Source organism: Lathyrus oleraceus, chromosome 3 (genome assembly GCF_024323335.1).
Source record: "Lathyrus oleraceus cultivar Zhongwan6 chromosome 3, CAAS_Psat_ZW6_1.0, whole genome shotgun sequence".
NCBI lineage: Eukaryota > Viridiplantae > Streptophyta > Magnoliopsida > Fabales > Fabaceae > Lathyrus > Lathyrus oleraceus.
Window position 1 is genome coordinate 85,232,671 of NC_066581.1, and position 13,045 is coordinate 85,245,715.

The 13,045-nt window shown below is 33.8% G+C and overlaps 1 long non-coding RNA gene across 1 annotated transcript; it reads right to left on the reverse strand.

Moving 5' to 3' along the window:
• Window positions 1-7,540: 7,540 nt before the first annotated feature.
• On the reverse strand, window positions 7,541-9,711 carry LOC127125487 (uncharacterized). The gene is made up of 2 exons (XR_007804665.1): window positions 9,355-9,711; window positions 7,541-8,832 (listed from the first exon to the last, which is right to left on the reverse strand). It is a non-coding gene; the product is annotated as an uncharacterized LOC127125487 (long non-coding RNA).
• Between the last annotated feature and the right edge of the window lie 3,334 nt (window positions 9,712-13,045).

Sequence of the window (13,045 nt, forward strand, 5' to 3'; positions counted from 1 at the left end):
TGGAATTTAAGAAAGTGATAATATTTATGAAATAGGATTTTTTTTTTAAATAATCAATATTTTCAAAAATAATATCAAAATAATCATGTTTTTAAAATATTTATTAAAATTACTATATTTTAAAAGGTGTAGCCATAGAATATGACACATATTTTAAATGTTTAAATATAAACACCATTTGATATGGCATATGCATGTATAAAAAAATTCTAAAGTTGATGCAGAGCATGCGTCATTTGCGCTGACGCATGTTTTGTTTGTATTTCTTTTTTTAATTTTAATTATAAAAAATTGAAATAAAAAATAATTAATAATAGTATTATGTTATAAATAATATTAAGTATATATGGTTTTAATTATAATGCAATATGGTTTTTTTCTTCAATTTTTTATAAGTAAAATATAAAAAATTCTAAAAAAATAATACAACCAAAGTATGCGCCAATACAAATGAAGCATGCTTTCAAATATTGTTGGCTCCTCATACATGCATGCGTCAACCTTAGTGGTTCCTCATACATGCATGCGTGATATTAAATGGTGTCTCTTAAAAAAATGCGGCAATGCAAATGGTACGTACTCTCAAATATTGTATATTGTATGTATGCGTCAATCTTAGTGACTCATTATACATGCATGCGCCATATAAATGACATAAAAAAATATGGTTATTTTGATATGGCTAAACATTTCAAATATGCACCATTTGCTATGGCTACACTTTTAAAAATGTGATTATTTTAATAAATATTTAGAAAACTTGGTTATTTCGATATTATATTTGAAATTCGGGTTATTTTAAAAAATATATATATGAAAACTATAATGAACAATTCTTTGATAAAAAGTCAAAGTTATAGATTAGTTTATCTAAAAAGAATTCCATTTATAATTTTATTCATTTATTTAATTTAATAGATAAATTGTAAAAACTCAAAAGAATTATCTAAATAATCCATTTTTTGAACACCGTCGTCAATTAGATTGACGCCTCCTCTTATGTGTTGTACACAAACGCTAATTAAATTGGCGTCTCCTTTGTTTTGAATTTTTTTTTTGAAAATGAATTACTTTAAAAAATATGTGAAAAGTGAGATATTTTAGATATTTATTTAAAAAAGTGGATTATTTAGATAAAATTTTCTAAAAACTCAACCTTAAGCACACAATAATATTAAATTTTATTGACATCTTTTATTCGAGAAATTAATATTATAAATTGGATCGTAATGAATATCTGATTGATCCTAAATGAGTATCTGATTGATCCTAAAGAAATAGATACATTGTGATTATATTCATAAATTAATAAAGTCATTAAAGTTAGGGATACATTGAATTGAGATTTCAAGAAACTATAATTAACATTTCTTTGATGTATATGATAAAAAGTCATAGTTAAAGATTAGTTTATCCAAAAAGAAACTTTACATTTATAGTTTTATTTATTTATTTTAATTAATAAATAAATTGAAATTACATAATAAATTAATAAAGGAATTAAATTAAGAGTCTGCTGGATTGAGATTTCAATAGAGTATTTTATAATATTATATTGTCTTTTCATACCTTTTTTCTTAAAAGATTTTGAATTTTAAAAGATTTAAAATAACTCTTTTAAGATTTCAAAAAAATTATAATTTTAAAATATTTGAAATAATTCAATGGATATTTTTTATAAAAAACAAAGAATAAATAAATAAATAAAATTGTCTTTTATTATTACATCATGAAAAAACACAAAGAAATATTATGTTAAAAAAATTAACTATAAATAACCGCTTACGCTCATCTAACTCAAACTAATTTAGCTAACTCTTTTCAAATAAATTTTAAAATTAATAAAAATTAAATCTTTTCTAATAGTTTGATTTTTCCTAAAAAAGAAATACTTTGTTGCGGATTGTGGAAACTACGGTGATGCAACACCGTGGATCGAAGGTTGCAATCGTGATGCTTCTCGAATCAAAGTCAGTTTAAGATTCAAAATAAATGTAGTGAAAGTGGAGATTAGAGATTGTGTATCTGAAAAACCCTTTATGAATGTATTCATACCTTGGACTTAATGGAGCGGGGAAAATAAGCTAGCTTTCTCTTATTGGGCCTTTGGCCGGTACGTAACACTTGCCCCCAAGACTCGTCAAATAATATGGATGTTAGGGGGAGTCTTTTAGGAATCGTGGTTAGCCATTAGGAACAACTATATAGGCATCAACTAACATGGACTGCTTTGGTTTTGCCAAAGAGTAATGGGGAACATGAGCATTAAATGCAGTTCAATCATTGAAAGATTTCACTGTTTTTTCTTGGCGTGCGACCTGAAAAGGTAAATATTGGTATGCCTTTGCTTACTATGCACTTGAGTGTACTTGAGTTTGGTTGTGTCCCCAAGGAGAAATTTTACTGTTGATCTATACTTGCTTCTTACTTTCAATATGATTTGCCCGATTGTCTTTTCCTATATAAAGACAGGGGAATGTGGATAATTTTTTTTGCAATCTTGTAGATTGAGTCTCCATTGTTTCTTTCAAATCTTTCCCTCTTCTCTGAGAGAATTTTTACAAGAGTAATCGTCGTCACACATTCAACCTTATATTTCAAGGTACCTTCTCTTCACTTCAGTTTTTCATTCAAGCATTTACTGTATTTTCATCACGGTGAGCAATATTCATATTGTCATAGAGAGTGATTCAGAGGATAGTATTTCTTCCTCTTCGAGAAGTGGAATTGAGCCTGCATCACATTCCTTTCCCTATGCTCGTAGGGACTTTGAGTCGGAGATCGCTTATCTAATTGTGGATTGAAAAACATAAGGAGTGTATGGGGACTCCTTTTCTAAGAAAACTTTGTCGGGTGGCCCTTCAAGAGCTCTTCTGTCAGGGAAAACCAGTGAGGTTGATGACCCTGTTGAGAAATTGATGCCCCTATTACACTTGGATTTTTCAGCTAGTATAAAGTCAACAAAGAATGTTAATGAAAAGACTTTTGTTATGAGAAAATGTTAATGAAGTGTTTTAAAGAACATTAATGATGAAGTGTCGACAGACTAATAACGAGGGATTGACCCAGTTGTCGACGCAGGGAAACATGGTTTGGAGGAATCTCAAGGATAAATCCAAAAGACCAGGGTCACTAGAAAACATGTCTAGAATCTCGAAAAGGGCAGTCGATAGAGACCTTATTTTCAACAAGAAGACCAGTCGACTGAACCATGTAAGGTTGAAAGACTTAGTAAAGTTACAAGTCCAAAGTCCTTGGTAGGCAGCGCCGATAGCACGTTGGAACAATTAACATCAGGGGTTCGTGAGGAAGTTGGAAGCAATTACAACTCAACATGAGTTTCAAACAGATAAAGTCATGGATGACACATAAACACGCTAGTGGGAGCCTAAAGATTAAATGTGGAGTGAATGTTGTAGTTTCTTAGTGGTCATAATTATCGTCGACAGTTACTCTATAAATAGAATAAATAAAAACTCAGACATGGGATCAGGGTTCGCAAAATTTTATACATACTCTCCATACCACTAGAGTACCCGAGTCAAAAAGTGAAACAGTTGAGCGAGAAACATGTATGTGTCTGTGTCCAATCTTTTCATCAGTTTTTTGTTTCCTTAAATGGAACTTGCACTTTTACTTTTGTCTTGTTTAATATCATTTATTGTATTTTACCTTGTCATTTATCTCAACTTAACTTCATTGAAAGTCTTTTTCTACGGCGTTAACGTTCACGCGACGACTGCATTCAATTCATATGCACATGTGTTCACACAAATCATTTGCACAAATTACTTTGGAGATTTTTCAATTTAATCTCATAGACTTTCTAAACTCGTGATTGTTTACCAAAAACATCGGTATACAAATTGGCATGCCCAGCGGGACCCTTTTGTGTGAATGTTTTTTTGCAAAAAAAAAGAGTCTTATGTCATTTCATTTGTAGAGTCTCTCCATTTGTGAGGTCTTGTGTTGTATGGATTTTAGGTGTGGTAAGCGACTTTCCGAAATGTATCGTAAAACTTAAACCCTTTCCCAGAGTAATACTTCAAACCCAGGAGGACAACCATCGATTACTAGTGTCGGCAGTTCTGTGGCTCTAACCTCCGTCGAGGAAATGCCCAATACCATAAGCCCAGTAGTGGTGTATTCCATACCGCCATATGTGAGGGTTTCATCACCACAAACGTCAAACACACCAACCTATTCTAGGGAATTACAGAACTTAGGAGACCAAAGGCCTTCTTATCTAGGTTTCTCGTTACCTCAGAAGGAACAACCGTATGGCATGTCAACTGCAATGATGGCAAGCCTGCACATTAGTACGCCAATATATTCATATAATGCGATGGAAACTTTGTCGCCATTTAATTCGTATTTTGCTTCAGTGTCCACTATGGGCAACTTTGGCCAACAAGGACAACCACCAAGAGATATAAGGTATTTCCCCCCCCCCCCCCCCCCCATGATGTTTTGTCCTTGATCAATAACTCTCTTCAAGTCATGAGACAGATAATGGATGAAAACAACCATGATATGGTCCATACGATTACGTAACAGATAGGTAATGTGTTTATCCCACTTGTAGAAAACACGAATAAGAGTTACCAACAATTAGCCCACCAAATGGGTAAGATTACTGATTTTTTTGGCACGCCACCGACTCTAGTGCCTAATATTCCTCATGGGGTTAATCCCCTTGAAAATAGGGTTGTCGAAAATAATCAAGGGCCAAAAGGCCTTGACATGGTCTTGATTCAACGGAACCAAGATGCTGACCAAGTTCTTAGATAAGCCCGACAAGACAATGCAGGGGTACAAGATAATATCACTAATATTGTCAAACGCGTTTTGGTCCAAAATGGCCTCAACACGGGCCTCCCCAGACCAAAGTATATATCCTGATTGTTTGAGCATGTAAGGAAAACCGAATTGCCTAGGGGCTGGAAAGTCCCAAAGTTCACCAAGTTTATCGGTGATACTAATGAATTCACCGTTAAACACATCACTCGGTACCAGACAGAGGCTGGTGATCTAGCCAACATGAGAATCTGAAAATCAAGTATTTTCTGTACTCATTGACTAAGAACTCTTTTACATGGTTCATTACCTTTCCCCCAAATTCCATGTTACTTGGGCCTAATAAGAAAGAGCATTCCATGAACAATTCTACATGAGACAATGTAAGATAGTCTTAAGGAACTCGCCAGTGTAAGCCGAAAGGTGGTTGAAAGTATCGATGATTATCTCAATAGGTTTAGAACCTTGAAAGTGAGATATTTTACACAAGTTCCAGAACATGAGTTAGTCGAATTTGCAGCAGAGGGTATTGACTACTCCATTAGGAAGAAATTAGACACTGAATACTTAAGAGACATGACCTAGTTGGCCGATATAGTTCGACAAGTAGAACAATTAAAGGACGAAAAAGCTAGAACCTCCAAGTTTAGTAAAAAGAAGGCGGCTTATGTTGAAGTCGACAAAATAAGGAATTAATCCAACTCAGAGTATGAGTATGTAGAGGAGAATAAGGTTAATGTGGCATAACTAAATCCAGGTTCTCCTCACACATGCAAGTTGCTAAAATCCTCAAATGGGAATAATCATGTCAAACCCAAAAATGAAAAAATCGTTGCTAAAACGTATACCTTCGATGTTACTAAGTGTGACGAAATATTTGATCTATTGGTTGCTGATGGACAAATCGTTCTTCTTAAAGGGGCTAAAGTACCACCATTGGAACAAAGAAAGAAAAAAGGTTTTTGTAAATTCCATAATTTTTGGGATCATAAAACTTCTCAATGTGTACTTTTCAGGGATCTAGTGCAGAATGCTCTCAAGGATGGAAGACTCAAGTTTACTGACAAGAAGAAACCATGACCTGAAGAGGACATTAAAACAAAATTTGAGGCTCTCTTTGTCGAGCCAGTAGACATCATGGTGGTCGACAATATCGATGAAGTTGGCACTGAAGATAATAAAGCAAACTATGAAGATCAAGCAGCAAAGGTCTATCCCAAAGCTGAAGACGAATTGGTAGACTTTTTGAATTTTTGCAAGTTGAAAGATTCAGAAGAGATGTTATGCCCTAGGTGCAATTTTGTGTTTTACAAAGAAGCTACTAAAGAGCTGGAAAGGATAAACCCTTACCAAGATAAAAAGTATGTCCGACAGGATAAACCCAAAGAACATTTCTCCAAAAAGGGAAAAAGTCAGACGAAATTCCAAGGTAGGACATATGTCCCTAATGCAGATGCATCTCTTATAGAAAATTTATGCCCTGCTAGGTGTCGTACCCCAAAATCCCCCCCCCCCCCCCCCCCCCCCTTTTCACTTTTCATCTGACCTATGACTTGAGATTCATCTGCACATATTCATGCTTCATTCATATACATCCATACTGGCATTGGTCAATCTATAGATTCAAATTTGGTGATTAAGAAGTGCTCATTATATGGATTCAAAACCCTAGTTCTTGATTTTGGGTATTTATTCAGTATGTGTGAAACCCTAATTCATTAGGGAATGACTCTTGACTTACATGTCTTCTTGCTTGGGATGTCATTTAGTTCAGGGTTAAAATCAGTAATCCTGGGTCTTTAACTCGAGTCTTTAGCGCATTGGTTACTAACCTATTATATACAAGGAATCACTAGTTTCTAGCTTGCAGTTGAGTTTGGTCAATTTTTGACTTTTTGGTCAACCATTTAACAAAAGTCAATCATCCATTCCTAAGTCCATATTGTCTTGACTTTGGTAACATCGATCACCATCTATGTCCGTTCGACTCACTTCATCGTTATATCCATCTTGGTGCTTTGATTTTAATCTCAAAATTGATTCTAATTTTAAATTAATTTTAATTGGATTTTCAATTTCATTTTAGTTGACTTTTTATTTTCAAGTTGATTTTAATTAATTTTTAATTTCAAATTGATTGTGGCATTTCAATTTGATTTTAAATTTATTTTAAATTTGGTTTTAATTTAAAAAAGATTCAAACTTCAAATTAATGGATTTTAATTTTCAAATGAATTTTAGATTGATATCAAACTAATGCTAAATTAATGAATTATAGATTTTTCAAAGTGATTTAATATTAAATTAATCCTAATTACAAATTAATTTGATTTTAATTGATTTTTATTGGCTTTTGATTTTAAATCAATTTTTAGATTAGTTTTAAAATTATTTTAAATAACCAGTTACCCTTTTAATAATCCATATCCATTTCAATAACAATTTCAATATCCATTTAGAAATCTAATGTCCATGTTATGATCCATAACCATTCTTATAATCCAATGTCCATTTTTATAATCCAATGCTCTTTTTACAATCCAATGTCCAATATCCATTTAAATATCTTCCACATTCCATGAATATACATTAAAATGGATTCAACAAATTCATTCATAAACCTTCCATAAACATTCAATACACACATTCAAAATGCAATGCATTTACCTTGACCATGATTCACACTTAATTTTTTCTTCCCATATTGAACAATATCACATTTGGGTTTAAGTTAACAATCCAATTCAACTTTTGATATCCAATGTTCATTGTAACTTTCATTTCATAATCCATACATATTTAATCTCATTTATAATACAAATGTCCTATACTAATATCAATTATAATTTCTACAATTTGATCAAACAAATCCTCAAACCAAAATCCGATTCCAATTAACTCTCGCTAACTAACCCATATCTCACCTTCACTCATTTCTGACCTGCAAAGCTAATCCAGTAATAATAACTTCGTAAATCGATTCCATATAGGCCATGTTGACAGCAACACGATCATTTTCGAAGCTCTTGCTTAACACTTGGTTTCGATCACTCGTCCACTTGCATGATACATTCACTTTGAAACCTGCAAATTGACACCACAAGGCATAAACAAGCAGCAGCAACAAAAGAAGTTTTAGTTTGAACTGCAACTCATAACCGTCCAAATCGACCACATCATGCGCCAATTGCTGCAAGTGGAAACCAGACAACCCAATTGCAGCATTCACGATCCATCAACAATGCAACAACAGCAAAGAGTATGTCAATAAGTGCCCATAACATAAATTTCAATGTGACAAAATTTCATTTAATTAAATCACGATCTAATTAACTAACATTCTAACTCGAATTATCCTAACAACCAACAGGGCAAAATGTCACCATTTTTCATTTTAACAAAACTTCATCTTAACTGAATCTAAAACTAACCATAACTAACTTTAAGGTTAACATAGGTGATAACTAACTCTTTAAGAGCATAATAGATATCTACAAACAGTAATGCTTTTTTTCAGTTAACAGGAATTTCGAAGAAATTAACCTAACAGAATAATAGTAGTGCATAGTCATTAATAGAATTCTCATTAACAGGACCATTGATTAATATGCTCCAATTAACAACACAAACAAACTCCACAATTGGTAACCGAATTCACAAACGCCAAATCTACCATCCTACAAAGCCAAGCAATAATTTTCAGCACGCAATAGCTAACATGGCCATACAATAACGAGAGATCAAAACTCACATTCATACTAACAATATACATTGCATCCTTACCATACTTGGAGTTGGACTTACACATGATGCGAATGGAAACAAACTCTACAAACTGATGACATAATAGTCGTTGATGATATGTAGGTTGGTGAGTGTCAAGATGCAATCAAACGATTTGTGCTTGGCATTTCCGCAATCAAACGAGCGGCTGAAACAGCCAGGAACCATAATGCAACTGGTGTTGTTTTCTATATCGACTTTCAGCTTAACCCAATTACTATGTAAACACCCGGCAAAATCTCAGAGAAAAACCTGTTTAGTCAATCAACTTCAAGTCATTACTGACATAACAATGGCAGAATTGGCAGTGTGAGTAATGGTGTAAAACAAATTGATTTCACTAACAGAAAATCACACATAAAATCATCCCAACAACTAACATGGCTGCCCGAATATTCATTTTAGTAATTTAACACAACTAAGCAAGGAGTTAACAGTAGAACTTGGGGTCTCATAAGACAGTTCATTGGAAATCTTCATGTCATTTGATTTTCCATTTAACTAATTCACTCAACACTAACTAATTAATTCTTACTGGAAGTATAGAGTGCAGGGCAAACGCAAATGAATTCAGGACAAATTCTAACAGAATTGGTAACCTCTAACAGAATTTTCTAACAGTAACTAACTTAACTCAGTTAATATAACAGAACCTGATAACTTCCAACTGAAATTCATCTTCATTTCTAACTAAATTCCACATTTCAAGGTAATTTAACTTGCATATCATAACAAAATTGAGAAGAGAGGTTATATAAGTAGATCTTCACTCACCTTACGATGCAAAAAAGCTCGAATCTCATTTCCTCTTCACTTTCTATTCACTTTTCGATCATTCTTTTTCATCTCCACGCTCCAAACAGAACCTTCAATCTTCTTCTCTGCTTCACCTTCATCCTTCCTCATCGGTCTGCAATTGAGAAGGCTCTCTCTGCTTCACCTTCATTGTCATCACGAGTCTTCTTCAACTGCTTCTTCATTCTTCTGCAGCAGCGCCTTCATCACTGTTTCTGCAACAGAGGTGAATCGCCATCAGAATCGATTAACAACCACCAGTTCATAATGAATCACACGAAGGGATAAGAAGGTAAGGACATCTGAATCGGTGAGAAGCGGAAGTCGTACCTGTTCGCAAATCGCATCGGTCTGGTGAGTTTTTGTTTTCGATTCCGTATCTCCTTGGCTTCATAGGCCCAACTACGGTTTGGGCATCCTCTTACCCCTTACGGCGGGCTTACACCCCTACCCGAGGGAGGCCCATGGAGTTCTTTTCTTTTTGCTATTAGGTTATTAGATTAATAATTAGATTTGTAATTATTAGGTTAATTAGGTTTTCCTTTTTGATTAGTTTAGTTATGTATATTTTAGGAATATTAAAAAGTTTGATTTAGTTTAATAGTTTTTAGAAATATTGGACTTTATTTAGTTTTTCCCTTACATTTCTTAATTTCTTGAATATTTCATTTGTTGATTGTGAGGTTTACTTAATATCTCTTTTGATGCCGTTTTCTTTGCCATACAAATTAAACCTCACTTTATGACTTCATTTGGTTGCATGCATGAGTTCATTCCCATTTCGTTCCATTTTCCAATGATACGCTTCACGTTAGCATTTCATTCCATTCATGATAGTATACAACGATCCAACGTCATTGTTGTTTAAATAGAATTTGAATTCTATTCCATTTTCTTTGCATGTTCTTGCGTTATATGACATCCATTCACATCATCGCATCATGATTTTGATTTCTACACATTTCATTCTTGTTTTACTTCTTTCGATTTAATTAAATATGAACATGTGTTATGCCTATGACGTGTGTGTTGTTATCTCATATCTCGTGGTTTACTCTTGGGTCTTCTTACAATAAGACTGTGTTTATGCACGGACACTCACTTGCTTGCGTTTGTTTAATTGGGTAGTGCTTTAATCGTTTCATTGTCTCATATCCCCATTCGACAAATGTACCCCCATTCTCATGACGTGTAATAATTTATTTCTTTATTTTTTATTGTCTGTTTAGTTTAGTTTCTAACACAAGAATAAAATCAACCCCTTTTCAAAAAGAATAAAAATAAAAACTTGATCCAACGTCAAGTATTTTCTTAAAATCCAAACCATTCAACCATTTCAATCCATTTATACCCATTCCCTTTCCCAACTTTTCATCTTCAACCTTTTCAAACTTTCAAACCATTATATCCAACCATTTTGCAATCGTTAATCAAATGCTTGATCCAACATCAAGCCATTTTCCTAATAAAAAATATTTAAAAAAAACATAACCACTATTTAACACTTTTCAATAAAATGGATGAAAGGAACGGGGTGTAGTCCACGAGCTCCTGAGAGTTAAGATCTGAGATATAGTTCTCCTCAATCTAAATACTCATCACCCTAAAATCAATTCCACAATGCTTAATGCACCTCGACTAGCTTCGAGCGTGCTTTCTCAAGCCAAACTTCAAAACATCTAAAAATATAAAAACTCTTTTGCAAAAAATATGAAAAAGTAGCGGGGTGTAGTCCGCGAACTCCCGAGAGTTAGGAATCATGATGTAGTTCTCGTCTCTCCGAACTCTCTCATCATCCAAAAGTACTTTAAACCAATCAAATTATTTTTTCTCCGTCGTGCGATTGATCCTCAAACCCTTTTCTCCAATGTAAGTTACTTTGTCTTCAGAGATGCAGAAACAATGTTTCGTCCATTTGAACGTGTGAGTAAGCTTGCGACGTTGCCCATGAATATTGATTAGTAAATCCATTCGGCTGTGATGCGAACATTCCCTTCGCCACTTGTTTTGGGTAGCTAATAATGTTTTAATTGATTGATATAAAGTAGCTTTCACTAAAATCAACCAAAAAACACACATTTTCTACCCATAACTACCTAAGCTTTGAGTTCTCTATTGCACTCGGAGATACGTAAGAGCAGGATTTATAAATCTTGTCAGACATAATAATAAAAAATCCAAAAAAAAATTATCTTTTCTTTTGTTCCCATTCTTTCTTTCCCCTTTTAATAACTCGAGAAACCTAACATTTCTAAGCTAACACTAACACACACAACTAACAAAACGGTTCCCGTTGAGTATAATGGATGTGAGGGATGTTAATACCTTCCCCTTGCATAATTAACTCCCAAACCCTGATTTGGTTGCGATGAACAATGTCATTGTCGTTCTTTCTTGGGTTTTATCTATATTTCGCCTTTCCTTTTTAAGAATAAATAAAGTTTGGTGACGACTCTGTTCAGTCCATCCCGTGATCGTGCAATTGTGCTTCGCTAAGTCGTGTTCTCATTTTCCGAGGTACGACACCATTGTCCCAAGGATTTCACTCGGTCGAATCTGATTTGCACAATCTTGTCCAAAATATTCAAACCCTAAGTAATCTTGAAGGAAAACCCCAACTCAGTTTTCTGATTTAAATCCCTCAATGTTCTCAACCCAATGTTCTAGGTACAACAAACCTAATTGGACGTTATCAACTCTAATCTAGATGGCACCTAATCAAAAAATGATTATGTGTATGCATAGATGGAGTTGAAGATGATGAGAATGCTTTGAAATCCTGGATTCATGTAGGTTTTACTCACTCTAGAAACCTTACTTGAGAATGATACATGTATGAAGTATTTATATGCATGAGTGATTGAAGGAAAAAAGGAATGCAAAGAACTTGGAGAAAATATGAATTTTTGAAAACATATGTCGCATAGGTCGACCTATGAAAGTCACGTGCCATCCTATTCGATGCATATACCCACCTATATAAGGTCATGTGTTGACCTATGAAAGTCATGTGTTTCCTATGTGTCGACCTGAAGAGGCGACACATGGAATAGAAGCTACATGCCTTAATATTGCAACATATGTGCCAACCTGTATATCTTATGTGTTGGCCTGTAGAAGAATTTGTCTTCTATGTGTCGACCTGAAAATCGTATAGGCTAACTTGTAAAGGTCATGTACCAACCTATGCAGTCAACACATAAACATGCTTTAAAAATGAGTTACATAAGTCAACCTGAAACTTGTATAGGCCAACCTATAGACTATTTTTTTTTCATATTAAAACATATTTTTAATGTATGAAACCTTTTCTAAATCATTTTTAATGCACGAAACCTTTTCTAAATTATTTCCAAATACTTTTATGCTTCCTAATGCTAAGACGACCATAGAGAATCAGAGGATAGCGTCCAGTATACATTAACGCTAAAGTATCTTAAACCCTATTTTGAGATGTGCTCAACCATATTTCATGCAAGAATAGATAACAAATGTAGCGGTAAAAATTTTGAGATTAAGCTATCGATTAACTTAACTCGCAAAGCAAGAGTCGCCACCACACTTTTATTGTTTCCAAAGGAAAAGGGAAAAAGTACGAACAAACCCGAAGAAGTTTTAAAACAAAACTAATAAAAGAGAACAAGGGTTCGGGGGTTAGTTATAAAAGGGA